A 14,919-nucleotide genomic window follows, 5' to 3' on the forward strand; every position below is an offset into this window, starting at 1 on the left:
CCGGGACAGCAGTCTCTGCGCTGGGCTGCTAAGCATGCCCTCTGTGGGCGTGTTCCTCCACTGCAAGATAGCCAACCATGGGTCGTTACCTGCACTAGCTGCCTTCTTGCACAGGTTTTTTACTATCCACCGCCGATTCAGCCTTTCCATTAGACCTTGGGTGCCTGGGTGAGGACATGATATGGTCGAAATCCCATTCCTTTGCAAACTTTCTAAATTTCTCACAGTCGAACTGAGATCCACAGTCTGTTGCCACCCAGTCAGGCTGCCCGTGGCGTGCAAATTGGGCCTTACACCTTAACACCGTGGTGTCTGCTGAGAGGTCAGAGAGTAGCTCTAACTCTAAATCCGAATAATGATCAACCATGAGTAGGAAGAGTCTTTGCCCGCTTGACTGAACAAATCCATACTGACAATCTGCCATGGCCGTGTTGGGAGTGCATGCAACATCATGCCTGGGCTAGCTACAGGGCCAGTGCTAGCTGTGGAGGCTGTGCTAGCAGTAGAGTCCTTACTTGTGATTTGGGCCATGCGGCCAGTAGAGGCTGGAGCAGGAGGGAACCGGTCCCGGATGGAATCCTTCTCAGCCTGGGTGTTGGCCCAAAACTCACCGCCCTTCAGGAATGACCCAATGGTGGAAAGTGCCACGCTTGTTCTGTCCGCTGGGTCCTTGGATGGTGGATTCATTCTGTTAAAGTTGGGGGGTGTGTTGGAACCCAAACGCAGGACAGAACTAGGAGAGAGCAGGCAGGAGTCGGCGGGGTGTGGTTCAAAGTACTTTACTTGAAAACACAAACTAGAAACTGAGAAACACTTATAAACATAAACTCAGAAAGGCTGGAAAGGCTACAGACGATGGAACAGGATACACAGGACAATTCCACGAATTACAGGATACCATGAACAGAGACAGAGTAGCAACCGGGAATGACAGAATACAGGGGTAGGCACACATATATACAGAGACTGATTGGACGAGGGACACCTGGGGGAACACAGACTAGGCTAAGGCTAAACAGAGAAACACAATGCGACTAGAAAGACTAGACAGCAACCACAATACAAGGAGACTAACAATACCAGGGACTAAAGGCCTCTGCATGCTACAGAAACTTCAAAGCAACTTCAACACAACATCGACAAAGCAACGGTGTTGCAGACACATTACCTTTATGCTTCTGCAAAATCAACGCGCAGCCTATGATGCAACAAAATGTACCCCGGATGTGCGGCTCGAGCGCGCCCAGCCCGCCTGAATACTTTGGGCAGCCGAAGGTGCGCACTCTAGCAATTACAAACGGATTTCCCTTCTCAACCATACATCGTTAGTATAATAATAGCCCTGTTTATGTTTGTTTTCGCTTGTGTTCTTGTATATAGTGTAATATAGTTATATCGCCACATCAACCCAGTCCATCCCCATTGTTTCCCCAATCTCCTTCCACGGATTCATCGTCATAATGCTATCCTTGTAGTCTTTAGACCCGCTATTATATAAATGTTGGTACTTTCGGACCTCCTCTGCAATACGTTCCTGCATTTGATTCATTTTAAACAAACAATTAAACAAGTGTAATGAAACAATACACTAGCTATCGAGCTCCTGTCAGAAAGTTTTCTTTTGGTCTCGAGCTCCTGTCAGAAAGTTTTCTTTTGGTCTCGAGCCAGGAAAACACTAGAAGTGACAGACAGCCCCGCCCCCATTCACTACCAACCAATCACTGCTACGCAATACCAACGCAACGGGTCTTTAGATTAGATTTTGGAGACAGGTACGCAACGTCCTCGCAACACAGTCTACAAGACTGTCTGCAACAAGCGCGCTGAAATCGCGCCGATGTTGTGTTGAAGTTGCTTTGAATTTGCTGTAGCATGTAGAGGCCTTAAGACACTCAACACAGGCCGGGGAACAGAAATGGCAGGAGGCACACTGGGATACAAAGTACAAGAGGAAGGATACAGAGGAATATGGAAATCTTGACCAAACACAAATGCATGAGGAGCAGTGGGGCAAATTGTCCAGCAGGTGGGGGTACAGGACCGGGATGAGGTGTCACAAGTGTATGGCGGTGCAACAGGACCCAAGAGCAGATAAGATGAGGCGGGCAGAGAGTCCAAGGGTGTTTAACCTGTTCCACACAATGTGAAAATCCGCATTAAATTTATACCTAGGTAAATGGAATATTGCTCCACTTCTACAAGGGCTATTTGCATATTCTTGTTATCTAGGACCTCAGGGAATGTATTCACAGTGTCAGAAATATTGTGTCTATTACTAGGCTTGTTTAAATTGTGATGAAACAAAGGAGAATATGAATTATGATTTTTCTTTGCATCTTTGACAGTGAATAACACCATGATAATAATGACCAAAGTCACCAAACTTAAGAAACTGCCACTGATCTCGTTCAGTACCCTCTTGAGATCATGTGTAAAAAAAATCGAATGAAATTAATAAAGGGAAGATGATAAAACCAAAGGTTCTGTAGATACAGTACTGAATTCTCCCATCTGGACCAATGCAATTTGAAATATTATTATAGAATATAGAATAGATGCTTATACATTACCTTATTATAGCCAATTCGCACATTTATATATATATATACATATATTATCTTTCAAATGCCCGAGTTCAATTTGGATTTAGTACGTGCATAAGAACAGATAATGATATCTACTGTAATCTAGTGTACTTTTTTATTTTCCCCACAGTGCAACCGTTTTGAAACTAATTTCAGATCTAATTGTTCCTACATGCTAACAATAGGGAGGAGAAACTAACTGCGTTTCAATATTTGTCAAAAACGTTACCTTTTGCAGCTTATTATCGCGAATCATAACAGTTATTGATATGATTCATTCAGAACGCTGAACTTTGAAGGGTTGTGGAGGAACTTCCTCCAGCGGGGCACGAGTATATCGGTCCCGTCTCTCACGCTCACGTTCTCTGATCCGGTTATCGACGCGTATGACGTAGTGACCAATGTGTCAAAACTGTCTGCAGATCCCACAACCACCAATGCATCTTTAACCTGATCAGATAATGCGTTGGTGAACAAAGTAATGGCTGGGGTAGTGGGTACTGTGTGTTGTGCTTGAGGGACGTTGGAAGATATTTGGGAAGGGACAGAGACTTGTGCATTGGCTATGCTGTCAGCCAGATTACGCATGGAACCTTCCATCTTGCACAACCCTTCATACATCTCCCCACGCTGTTTGATATTGTTTGATAGCTTCCTCATGTGAAAGTAATCCTTGATGCTGTGCAGCAAGTGCACGTTCGAGACCTGTATCATCTGCTGACCCAGTCATGGCTTTTTCATTCTGTAAGGGCTGCGTGTGTGTGTGGGTCACGAGCAGATAATAGGGACTATTTATGTTATCCGTGTAACGAATAACCACTAAACTGCTTACGCAGACATTAACTCATTCAGCGCCACAGGCCTAGCCCATCTTTGTTCCTACTGCGCCACCGCAAGAGATAGGAATGCGTGGCGGTGTTTGCAGGGCTATATCTATATTCTATATTATAGCTATGGATACAATAATATGGCTCATTTGACTCACATCATATACTCATCAACTATCCATCGTTCAATATGTGAAAAATAATAAAATGTTTCATGTATATGTTCGCGTGTTATACCGTGGTGAATATAAGTATAGTTTCAGAGTGATCCTGGCTAATTCCAGAATGTGAATTTTACTAAAAGCGTTGGCGTAATTTTTGGCGTTGGCGTAATCTTTTTATGCTTTGATCCTCACCAACGGCATACGTTCTGGAGTACGTTACACATGGTTGTTGCGATCGATGGGAAATCATGGTTGGATCAAAGCAGGATTGATGTCATATAGTCCTTACCTTCACTAGGAGGTACCCCAAAAAGAATATTCCAATTGTCTGATCGCGATTTCCAGTATTGGTGTCCATCGTGTCGCCAACATAATCCACCACAACACATGCATCGGGGGCATTGGACGCGTTTCAATGTCAGAGTGAACCGCTAGACTCGCCTGACCAAGAAAACTGTACCCGGAGTGAATTAAATGTAAAACCGGGTGTGAAAAAAAGGTTTTGAAGGGTGGGCGATACTGCCACCTACCAGGATGCAGCCGGTATTGCACTCTGGCGATCTCAGAGTGGTTCCCTATGGTAACCCAGAGGTCCCTGTGAGAGAAATTAATAAAAATATCGAATAAAAGAAATAACAATGAAAACCCGACTATACTTGGGTCTGGCGCTGAACGGTTGGCGAGTTAACCCGACTTTCCTCAGGTCTGGCGCTGATTGAGTTAAGGAGAAGGGGGAAAATAAACAACAAAAAACAACCTTTACAGGTGGAAGCCTCAAAGTGAGTATTTAACCATCATGGCGCCGTGATCTAGGGCAGTGGTTCTCAAACTGTGGTACGCGTACCACTAGTGTACCACTAATTTACCAAATTTTTTTTTTTAAATTATAATTTCTTTTTTTGCAGTCAGGCCACAGAACTTAGAAGCAGGCCAGGCCAGTGTTTCTGGTTGCGGCGGCGCGATAGTTAGATAACCTAAGTGGGGAACAACCAGGAGATCACTGTGACAGAGAGTAATCTAAACAGTCATAAATCTTTAATTCAACTTCAGCCCTGATCATAACCATTTATTTTTTTTTAGATTTTTTTGTAATGTCAGATAAAAAATGAAATACTCCCACTTTTCTGAAAAGAATTGGTGTTAAATCTGACATTACAAAAAACCCATCAAAATCTGTGTTGTTGCTAATCATTGACACATGCCTAGCCTGTAATAATCCCCCCCAGAAATGTTTTCTTTGCATTTGATATTGAAAATATTTTACGTTTTGTGTTTTTTTTAACAATAATTTGTGATCACACAAACTGGCATTTAAAGGGTAAAACTTCATCTTTCAAGATCTTTCATTTGTTATATATATATATTTTTTTATCTAATCTAGTTTAATTAATTAATTAATTCATAACTTTTGAACAATAGATGCCATTTCTAATCTGTCCGCTTTTCTATATTGCCAACAAGATTGTCTACATTCCATTCATTACACATACATCTAAAATAAGCAAGGAAAGTGCTTGAAAATTTATTTTTATCTTCCAAGTTTAATTTCAACAAGTTCAAGTGCAACTACATATGAACCATAATAATAATTATGATGATAATCATACACTTATTTTATATCATTGGAAAGCCCTAGTTGTTAGCTTCAAAATGGTACCAAATATGAGGTACTTTGAAATACCCAGTAATCTATCACAAACCAATGCAATATCATGTTCAGGGATTTCCTAAATGGGAAAATAAGTCAAGTCCAAAAAACAGGACGACACTCAATAAAGAGGTATTGTAGAAAAAGAAATAAGCCACAAAGGCAACTCCTAAAAACAGTTTATATTGAAAACATAAAACAATAAACCTCCACCAAGGGAGTTTATGTGCCATAGTGGGCAAAAGACAGTTCCAAAAGAAACACAAGAAAATGACCATAAAAGGCTCAGCCTCTATAAAACAAAGTGTAGAATAAAGCCAGTAGCCCAAAACAAGAATGGCTACAAATAAAGGCTAAATTCTGAATAGGGCAGAGATCAGCACTACACTTCGATATAACAAGCGTGACCAGAAGGAAAGCCAAAAATATAGGAAATGAAAAAGCCGTTAACACTGCAAGATTCAAACTTACCGGTAAATAGACTCAGCCTCTCCATAGGCACAGCTGCACTGAATCAGGTGCAATCAAGCCCACACACCTGCCGACCCATGAGGCAATTAACCACAGAGACCAGTGATTGACAGCTATCCCTCACAGGAAGACGAAATAGACAGCTGTCCCTCACAGAAAGGAAAAATAAAGCAAAAACCATGACAGAAAGGGCCCTTATAAGGTTCTACGAGCATTTTGGGTAAATGTTTGGAACCAGACCTTCAGGTATGTTGAATCCGATGAACCTGGTTCCCAAGCGAAAGTTTGAGTTTTTGACCTTTTAATTTGCATAACACAATGGCCACCAAATGTCAAAATTTCTCCAATAGCTCAAAGCAAAGATGACAAATAAAGTGTCTATACCTATGTGTTGAGGGTCGTATAATGTGATTAAGACATCTTTAAAGTAATCCGTTTTAATCCTACTCTTAAAATATGCATTTTAGCAGCCCTCAAAAGAAGAATGCCTCATCCTGATGTCTAGTAGTATAAACTTTGTTAGACTAGAACAGGGGTGGCCAACCCGCGGCTCGCGAGCCGCATGTGGCTCTTTGCCCGTCAATGTGTGGCTCTTCCATCCATAAAAAACAAAAAAAATATTATATATTTTTTTCTTATTTTTATATATATATTTTTTCATATGTCACTCATTCCATAAGGACGTAGAATAAACATTCACAGATTCTTTTTTTAAATGGCCCATTTGCATATTCTTGGTAGTCGAATCTAGGGACATCTATGGATCTCAGGGAATGTATTCCCAGTGTCAGAAATAGTGTGTCTGTTACTAGGCTTGAGTAAATTGTAATGAACCAAAGGAGAATATCAATTATATTTAAAAAATATTTTTTATCTTTGACTGTGAATAACACCATGCTAAAATTTACCAGACCTGAAAAATCTAAGCAAATGAATAAAGGGAAGATGATTAAACAGGTTTTGTAGATACAGTACTGAATTCTGCCATCTTTTTTATAATTTGTAAATTTCTCCACCATTTTTCATCATATTGCAACACCGTTTTTTGCTAGACATTCACAGAAAGGTAGAGAAACTAACTGCGTTCTGTTTTATGGCAATAGCGTTCAGGTTTGTGGGAGATAATCCCAAAAAATAAGAGAAATAAAAAAGTAAATCCAGAAGTCAGATGATTGACAGGGGCTGGCGTGAACTGGGTAGGGTAGTTTTTTGAAATTCGAAAGCCCAGAGTCTCTTCCTTCAAAAGACTACACTCACTTTTGGCTGCTCCACTTCCTCCTGTCAATATGCGCTGATTTCCGACTCAATGCCCTGAGATTTCTATAATCTTATATTTCACTAATAACAGTTAAAATCATTGGTAAACAAATGTAATGCTGAAAATATACACTTTTACTGTATATTTCGGGCATAAGAGGTTAACCCTGTGAGGCCCAAATTAAAAAAACATTAGAAACTACAGAGGGTGGGACATATAAACAAATTTACACATTTACAACAGGACCAATTGACTATACATGTGCTTAACATTTTATAAATAAACATTTACAGACTTTTTTTATTTTTTTTTAATGGCTAAACATGATTTTGTAATTTTGCAACCAGGGGTCTCACAGGGTACTTTTAACCCTGTGAGGCCCAAATAAAAAAGACATTAGCAACTTCAGAGGCCAGAGGGTGAGACCTACTGTATAAACACATGAAAGTTTGCCGTGACTGAAAAAAAAGTTGAGAAACGCTGGTATATGGTGTGGCTCTTTGTGGTACCACAGTAATTTTTGTGGCTCAACTCTTTCAGTGCCACTCACGAGATTTCTCGTGTTTTTTTTATAGGTGGTTGCTAGCCACTCACGAGATTTCTCTGATTTTTTTTTTTTTTTTTGCGATCTGAAAAATTATTGCATCACCCGAGCCTACCCGAGTATTGCCGAGCTGCGCCGGTGATCACTGTGGAAAAAAGCGCCCCCTGTCGTCTCCCAGATGACATAAGTGATTTTGGAATGGACTCAATGAAAATGAATGGGGAAAAAAATCCGGTACTCCACATTTTCCAGTTCACTGATCCAGCCGGGGTTACTAGAGTTCATTCTGGAGCCTCAGATCCCCGCGGATCATGGAGATCCACTGTGTCGCGTTGGATCCATACACGTATCGATTTTTTCGAATGGTGATCAGGAATTGGAATATACCAGTTGGATACCATCTGATGTCAGGTAAGGACTCTATGTTATCAGTGGTAGGATAATCAGAGTAAGTTTGATGAAGTTATAAGCTGTTTTGTGAAATGTCTTCTTTCGGTTTCAATGTAAAACTCCGAGAGGAAATCAACGAGGCGATTATCCGTGCGCGGCCGTAATGTGCGTGCGTGCACGTATAATATTGATCATCTAGCGTTTATTTGAAAACGATTCATAAAAAGGCCGACAAATATCAACGTTGTGGAATATTCTACTAAAAGACGATTTTCATAGAATGCTCCAGAATGAGCTGTTTTTTATATCAAAACGGGGGCTTTTCTAACTGCTCTGAAACGGCAACGACGCGATAAAAAAACAATCTGCCTTCACAGCACTGTCTGGAAAATAGTCTTTGATAATGCGATGGGCAGATTAGACACATAGCCATAATCTAAAACATAGATTAGGCGATATTAACGTTAACATTGGCGCGGATGGTGGCATTCAAGCGGTAAAATGGAAAACCAGGCGTGGCACTGAAAGAGTTAATCTCTGACTGGTTGGCCACCCCTGGACTAGAACAGTGCAAGGAGTTTTATTATCACACATAGTTGTGCATTGTAATCCGGATTTGCAACGACGCATTTTCTAGCATGCACATAAAATAATTTCCAGGCAACCCGATTGTAATCATTGACATCAGAACAGGCTGTAGTCCTTCTGAATCACTGTTTCCTTCCCTTCTCTACAGGTGCAGGAAGCTCAGGAACGCTACAGTGAGCATTTATCTAAACCATTGATAGTGTACTCACATCAAATGGAGCTGGAGAGCATCACTTGTTGGTGGCATTGCTTCTGGTTCACCAGTCTTGGAGAGCAGTATATGCCTTGCTGCATCAACAGAGTTTATTTTGTGCACATCATATATTCTGCAGACAAATGCTCCTGAAGATCGAATGGTCTCCACTCAAATGTATTTGAAGACTTTCCATGGTGACCTTTTGGTGTGATGTAGGACATGGTGTCACACCCGGTTAAGACATGAAATAGTAACAGAGCTGTTAAAATAGCTAAATAAAAAAAGAAGTTATACGTTGTCATTTACAGAGATATTGGAGAAAATTGGAAATTTGGTGGGCATTGCTTTATGAAAATTAGGTCAAACACTTCTGATGTTGCTTGGGAACCAGGTCTATCAGATTCAGCATACCTGAATTATGAGGAAAAGTCTGGGTCCCAACTTTTACCCAAAAATGCTCATAGAAGTCACATTTCTCATGAATCCCACTAGACTAGTAGGTGGCCTACAATATCCACAATGGTTGTCAAAAGGAAGCAGCCCACAGTTATATTCTTTACCAGCATATCTGAGTGTGGCTAATGGCCTTGTGCTGAGACCAAACAGGATTGTCATCCCACAATCTCTCTGCCAGGACTTGCTTTGTCGTATCTATGAAGGACATCTTGGCCTGGAAAAATGTCAACGGAGAGCCAGAGAAGCAGTTTATTGGCCAGGTATCAACATGGATATTGAGAAAATGAATGTGAAATGTCTCTATAAACAAACATAAGAGCCAATGCTGATCGCAGACCTACCAACTGCACCATGGCAAAAGGTGGGCAATGATCTATTCCATCTGAATGGCAAGGACAATCTTTTGGTAATAGATCATCATTCAAACTACCCTGAGGTAGCACAGCTCCCCGGTACATCAGCACAGTCTGTCATCACACACATATGAAAGGCTTTTTCGCCAGACATGGAATCACACAATGTGTGATCAGTGACAACAGTTCCCAATACATTACCTCTACGACACATTACCTTCAGCCCACTGTATCCACAGGATAATGGGGTCCAAATGGTAACGAAGGGCGTCCAAATTGTAAAAAAAAAAAAAAAAGAACTGTTGAAAAAGGCAAGTGACAGGCTTTGATAAGCTACAGGGTGGCATCTCTGGAGTGTGTGAAAAAAATAAAGAAGTCTTTATTTGTAGCACACATTGTTACATTGTCATGCAGCGAATACATGCGAGATGGGCGACACATAGGAACACACACACACATCCATTTTTGGGGGAGTCGCCGATTAAATTTCCTCTCTGTTTTTGACCCATGCCGCCGTCCTTCCCCCCAAGGGCAGCCGGGTTGTGGCGCGGGCCCGGGGACCAATCCAAGCGTTCCTGTCCATCTTCGCCAGGGACGCGACAGCGTTAGTGATCTGTTCTACATGTTTTTCCATTGGGTTTATCTCTGGAGGGGAAACCCTTGCGAGCACAGGGGGAACATGCAAACTCCACACAGAAAGGCCCGGGAGATACCCAACCTGGGTACCTGGCAACCCGGCAACCTGGTCCCCAAGTGGGAATCGAACACAGGACCTTCTTTCTGTGAGGCAACAGTGTTAACCACTGCACCACCGCACCACCCCCTGCTGAGCTCCTCATGTGTCGCAAGCTGCCCAAAAGAAAGCAACGACGATGAAAACAACAACAAAGAACTGACTAAGAAGAGGATGAAAGTCAAACTCAAACAGAAAATGAACTATGACAAACCAGCAAAGAAGACTGTAAACCATGGGTCTCAAACTCGCGGCCCGCGGGCCAATTGCGGCCCGCTGGATGATATTTTGCGGCCCCCTACTTGACATCAAAGTAAAAGATATATATAAAAAATCTTTTTTTTTAATGTTGTGGGTCTTGTACAGCACTTTGTTCAACTTTGTCAGTGCTGTAAAGTTGAAACCTTTTTCAATCTTAGACAAACAAAACACTTTGCTTTCATGAAATATTGTAAGCCGTCATTTGAGGCTTTATAAAAGCAGCACAATGAACACAAATCTGTCAGTGCCGAGTCCGACCTCATCTTAAATAACAAACAGCATTGCTTGTTGTAGTTAACAAAGAGAGGCAGAGTTGATTTTGCAAAAAAAATAAATCACATATAATATTTGATGCGGCCCAGCCTCACCCAGACTCTACCTCCAGCGGCACCCAGGTAAATTGAGTTTGAGACCCCTGCTGTAAACTCTTCAGGAAAGGGATGTCTTGAGAATCGAGGATCCTTATTCCTGGACCAGATCGGCAGGTGTCCTCAGTGAAGTAGGTCCTAGAACATTCACTATGAAGACGGAGAACAGACTCGGGAGAACATTGGGGAACATGCCCGGGAGACAGAGTTCGGAAAGCGAGTTGGTGACGTGACACTAGACTTGCACCAAGCCTCCTTCACCTTACATTTACATTTAGTAATTTAGCTGATGCTTTTATCCAAAGCGATTTACAAATTGTGTACAACAAGTCAGCAGGAGGGGTACGCCTCTGGCGGCAGCGGTATTGTTTGTCTAGCACTACTAGCAGTACCGAACTTGAGTGCCGAACTTGAGTGCATGCATAGTAGTATAGACATAGCAGCATAGTAGATAGTAGTATAGACATAGTAGCATAGAATGTAGTAGTTGTATAGGCATAGTAGCATAGTAAGTAGTAGTATAGACATATTAGCATAGTAGATACAGTAGTAGTATAGGCATAGTAGCATAGTAGGTAGTAGTATAGGCATAGTAGCATAATAGTAAAAGTCAGTAAGTAGTTTGTTTATTTATTTATTTAAATTCAGATATTGATTTAAAAATTGTGCGGCTAGGTGGCGCAGCGGACTAAGCGCTCGTCACCAACGCGAGAGACACTGGTATCGAATCCGGCTGTCAGCGTTGCCTCCGGCTTGGCCGGCCGTCATACTGGCTCAATTGGCAGAGTCAGCGGGAGGGAAGCCGGTGGGGTGGTATTCTGGTCGTTGTAAACAACGACTCCTACAGGTCGGTCAGGGCGCCTGCACAGCGAGGGAGGGAGATGGTGAGGGTAGTGTGACCTCCCACACGTTACACCTCACCAATGAGAGTCCGCGCTGGCAGGTGAAAAGATGCTGCTGGCTGTCTCCTATGTCTCGGAGGAAGCATCTGATAGACTTCAGGGCTCCCTTGACTGACCAGTGGGGGGCACATGTGAGCAACGACCAGGAAGGGGAGGGAGGAATTGGCATAACGACTAAATTGGGATGGGAGAAAAACACGGAAAAACAGGAGGAGAAAAAGTGGATAAAAAAATATATATATATTGGGGCGCTCCAGTAGCACGAAGCGGTCGCCCCGGGTTCGATTCCCCGACCCGGTGGCCATATGCCGCATGTCTTCCCCTCTTCTCCTCCCATTTCACCCTCTCTCCTCTGCCGGTCCTGCGTGGCCAAAAGGTCCTGCGTTGACCAAAAAAGCTGAAAATGCTATAAATAAAATCTTTAAAGAAAAATTTTATAAAAAAAAGATATTGATTGAAAAATGTATACAAGAAGTACTATGAGGTTTAAACTAAGCTGAAGTTGGTATCCAATTCACAGCTTCTGATTTGCCTTCAGCTGTGAACAACTGATGGTGCATTCATAAAACCTTGGGAATTTCAATGTCCAATACAGAAATATTATAACTGGATATAAAAACGGCTATACTTAGACTCATAAAACCTGGACTAGATTAACAATGAGAGTCTAAAGATGTAATTTTCTGAAATGAAAACAGAGTTCAGGTTGATTTCACAGTTGTTTTCTCTGTACAGACCACATCAGACCAGGTCTAGATCAAAAACTGATATACCTTGACTCAGCAAACCTTGACTCCTAAAGCCTCTTTATCTTCTTCTTTGTTTTGTTCTTCTTCATCCTATAAATTCCCTCATCTTCCTGAGAAACTCTCAGGATTATTAATGTCATTGGGATTATCTTTTTTTTTATCAATTTTTTTTATTATTAATTACATGAAACAAGACAACACATTAACCAATGTCATTGGGATTATCAAGTGAGCACCTCCTGTTGTGAAGGATCAGATTAAACCGAATATATATATTTATTTATGGATATATATTTAATAGTATTTGTATATCGTTTGATATCCCCTGTATATTCCTTGTACAATATGCACTGAATATCCCTTTAGTCTACTAACAGCCCATAATAGTTTCATTCTACCATTGGACGAGAACCTGGCGCCAGCAGCCATGCCCCTTGGTTCAAGTTCAATCGTGCCGCCCAACATGTCGTGGCAAGCCCGGTTCCGCGTAGGAATACGTCTGGCGAAATACGAATGGTACTATTTGTTCACAGCGCATATATATATGGCGCAAATAAAGTAGAACTTTCTTTTAGTCCATTAGTTCTTTACCCTCCAACCTAGTAACAGACGCAAAGCCTCACCCACGACGCACGTGTGGTGCAGTAAGGCCTACTTGGCCTCAGAATAGGCATTGAGATATCGTGTGGATTAATAGTTGAATTGTCATAGTTTGGCACTATACCGTCGAGTTGGACGTATTTCTATTAAGCTAATAATAGTCTATTACGTATGGTGCATCGTTCGGTTAGAGTTATAAAGTGAGCAGTACCCCCATCATTCCTGACGTTATCTGGAGTCTTAACCAGGCTGGGCAGACCACGTGTGGTGCTTGCATCCGAGGAGCTCCGGGCCAGGACGAGTGGACCTGTACATTGGATTACTTTACCCGGACGACGGCGAGCCTTCCACGGCTTGGATTATCTACATGCTTTGGGTGCTTTGATTATTCCATGGATAACGGCCAACACTGCTGAGTGTTGGAACTACCCCCCGGAGAGGAGTCCAGGTGAGACGGCGCTCTACCCCGAGTGAGGTCGCCTCACGTCTCTTCATCTGTGGACCGGCAGCTACCGTCCACCAGAGGGTCCAGCTGTATTCATCTGCGGACCGAGGTTCTGTGGGCATCGTGTTCAGGACTCTGAATTCTCCCAAGAAATCGTCGGCCAGATGGGATACCGCCAGCGGCTCTTCTAACCCCCCCCCCTACTGTCTTACAACCAGCGGGACCCCCCCCCCCCCTTAGTGTATCCAGCTATAATCATTTAAGTACCATCGCTATAGTTCCCTAAAGAACCAGGTTGTATATTTACTCCCTGCGTAACCAGAGATTGGACATTCAATGTTGATTTACCTACGAATACTCATTTGCCATACAAGTGCATTTCAAATCATAAATGTCATTAAGTGAACGTTGTATATACCCTTTGCTATATAAAATATTCGATTTATACATTTGTGTGGACTTCGTTTCATCAGGTGGGAAAGTGTTCATCATATCTATATCATGTACTGGATGGCCAGAAGTTAAAGTACAAGCGGTAGTGGTTTAATAATACCATACTTATCAATACAGTCAGGGAATTGTACCCCTCAGTTACAAATTGGTCCTTCGAGCCGGAGGGTAACTAGTGTAATATTAATATAGTGTTATTAATATTGAAATGGCCTATGATGAACACTCCACGAAACGGTCCTCCTAACGTAGAACGCCCGCAGCGCAGACGACAGCCACCTCAGTACTTAGAGGATTGCGCTGTCAGTCAACTACCTAGCCTTCGGCAAACGGTGAACGCGGTGGGAGTGGAAAGTAAAGTTGTGTCTGGCCTTGACGACCAGGTTTCCCCGACCACAGAGGCCCTAGTGGGTTCTAGTGTGGCTGACCAGGCTCACGGTGGGGACCAGGAGGGAGCTGACGTGCCTTTGCCCCCCGCCAATGCCGAAGAAGTGGTCCCCGACCAGCCCCGGGAGGAAGACAACCCTACAGAGAGAGAACTCTGCACGGAAGAAGAGGAGGAGAGCGCCGAGGAAATAGAGCTCCAGGACTCCCCCACGAGCGGCTCACCCAGGAGCGGCTCACCTCTACAACCGTCTTCCCCCAGCGAAGCGGAGAGGATGCTACAACAGGCGTTCCTCGTCAGCCTGACAGCTTCTACCGAACGCGATCGACTTCAGGGTGAACGCGATCGACTTCAGGGCGAACGCGATCGACTCCAAGCACAGCAACGGAGCGAAGAAGAGCGCATACGCCTGGAGATGAGACGCCTTCAGACGGAAGAGAATATGGCAAGAGACCGGGCCGACGCCCAGCGCGCCGCTGCCGGTGCCCAAAGAGAAGCAGATCTCACCAAGCGCGAAGTCGAGCGCGACAAGTTACAAGCGCAGCT

This window comes from Notolepis coatsorum (genome assembly GCF_963971535.1).
Source record: "Notolepis coatsorum genome assembly, chromosome: 9".
Taxonomy (NCBI): Eukaryota; Metazoa; Chordata; class Actinopteri; order Aulopiformes; family Paralepididae; genus Notolepis; species Notolepis coatsorum.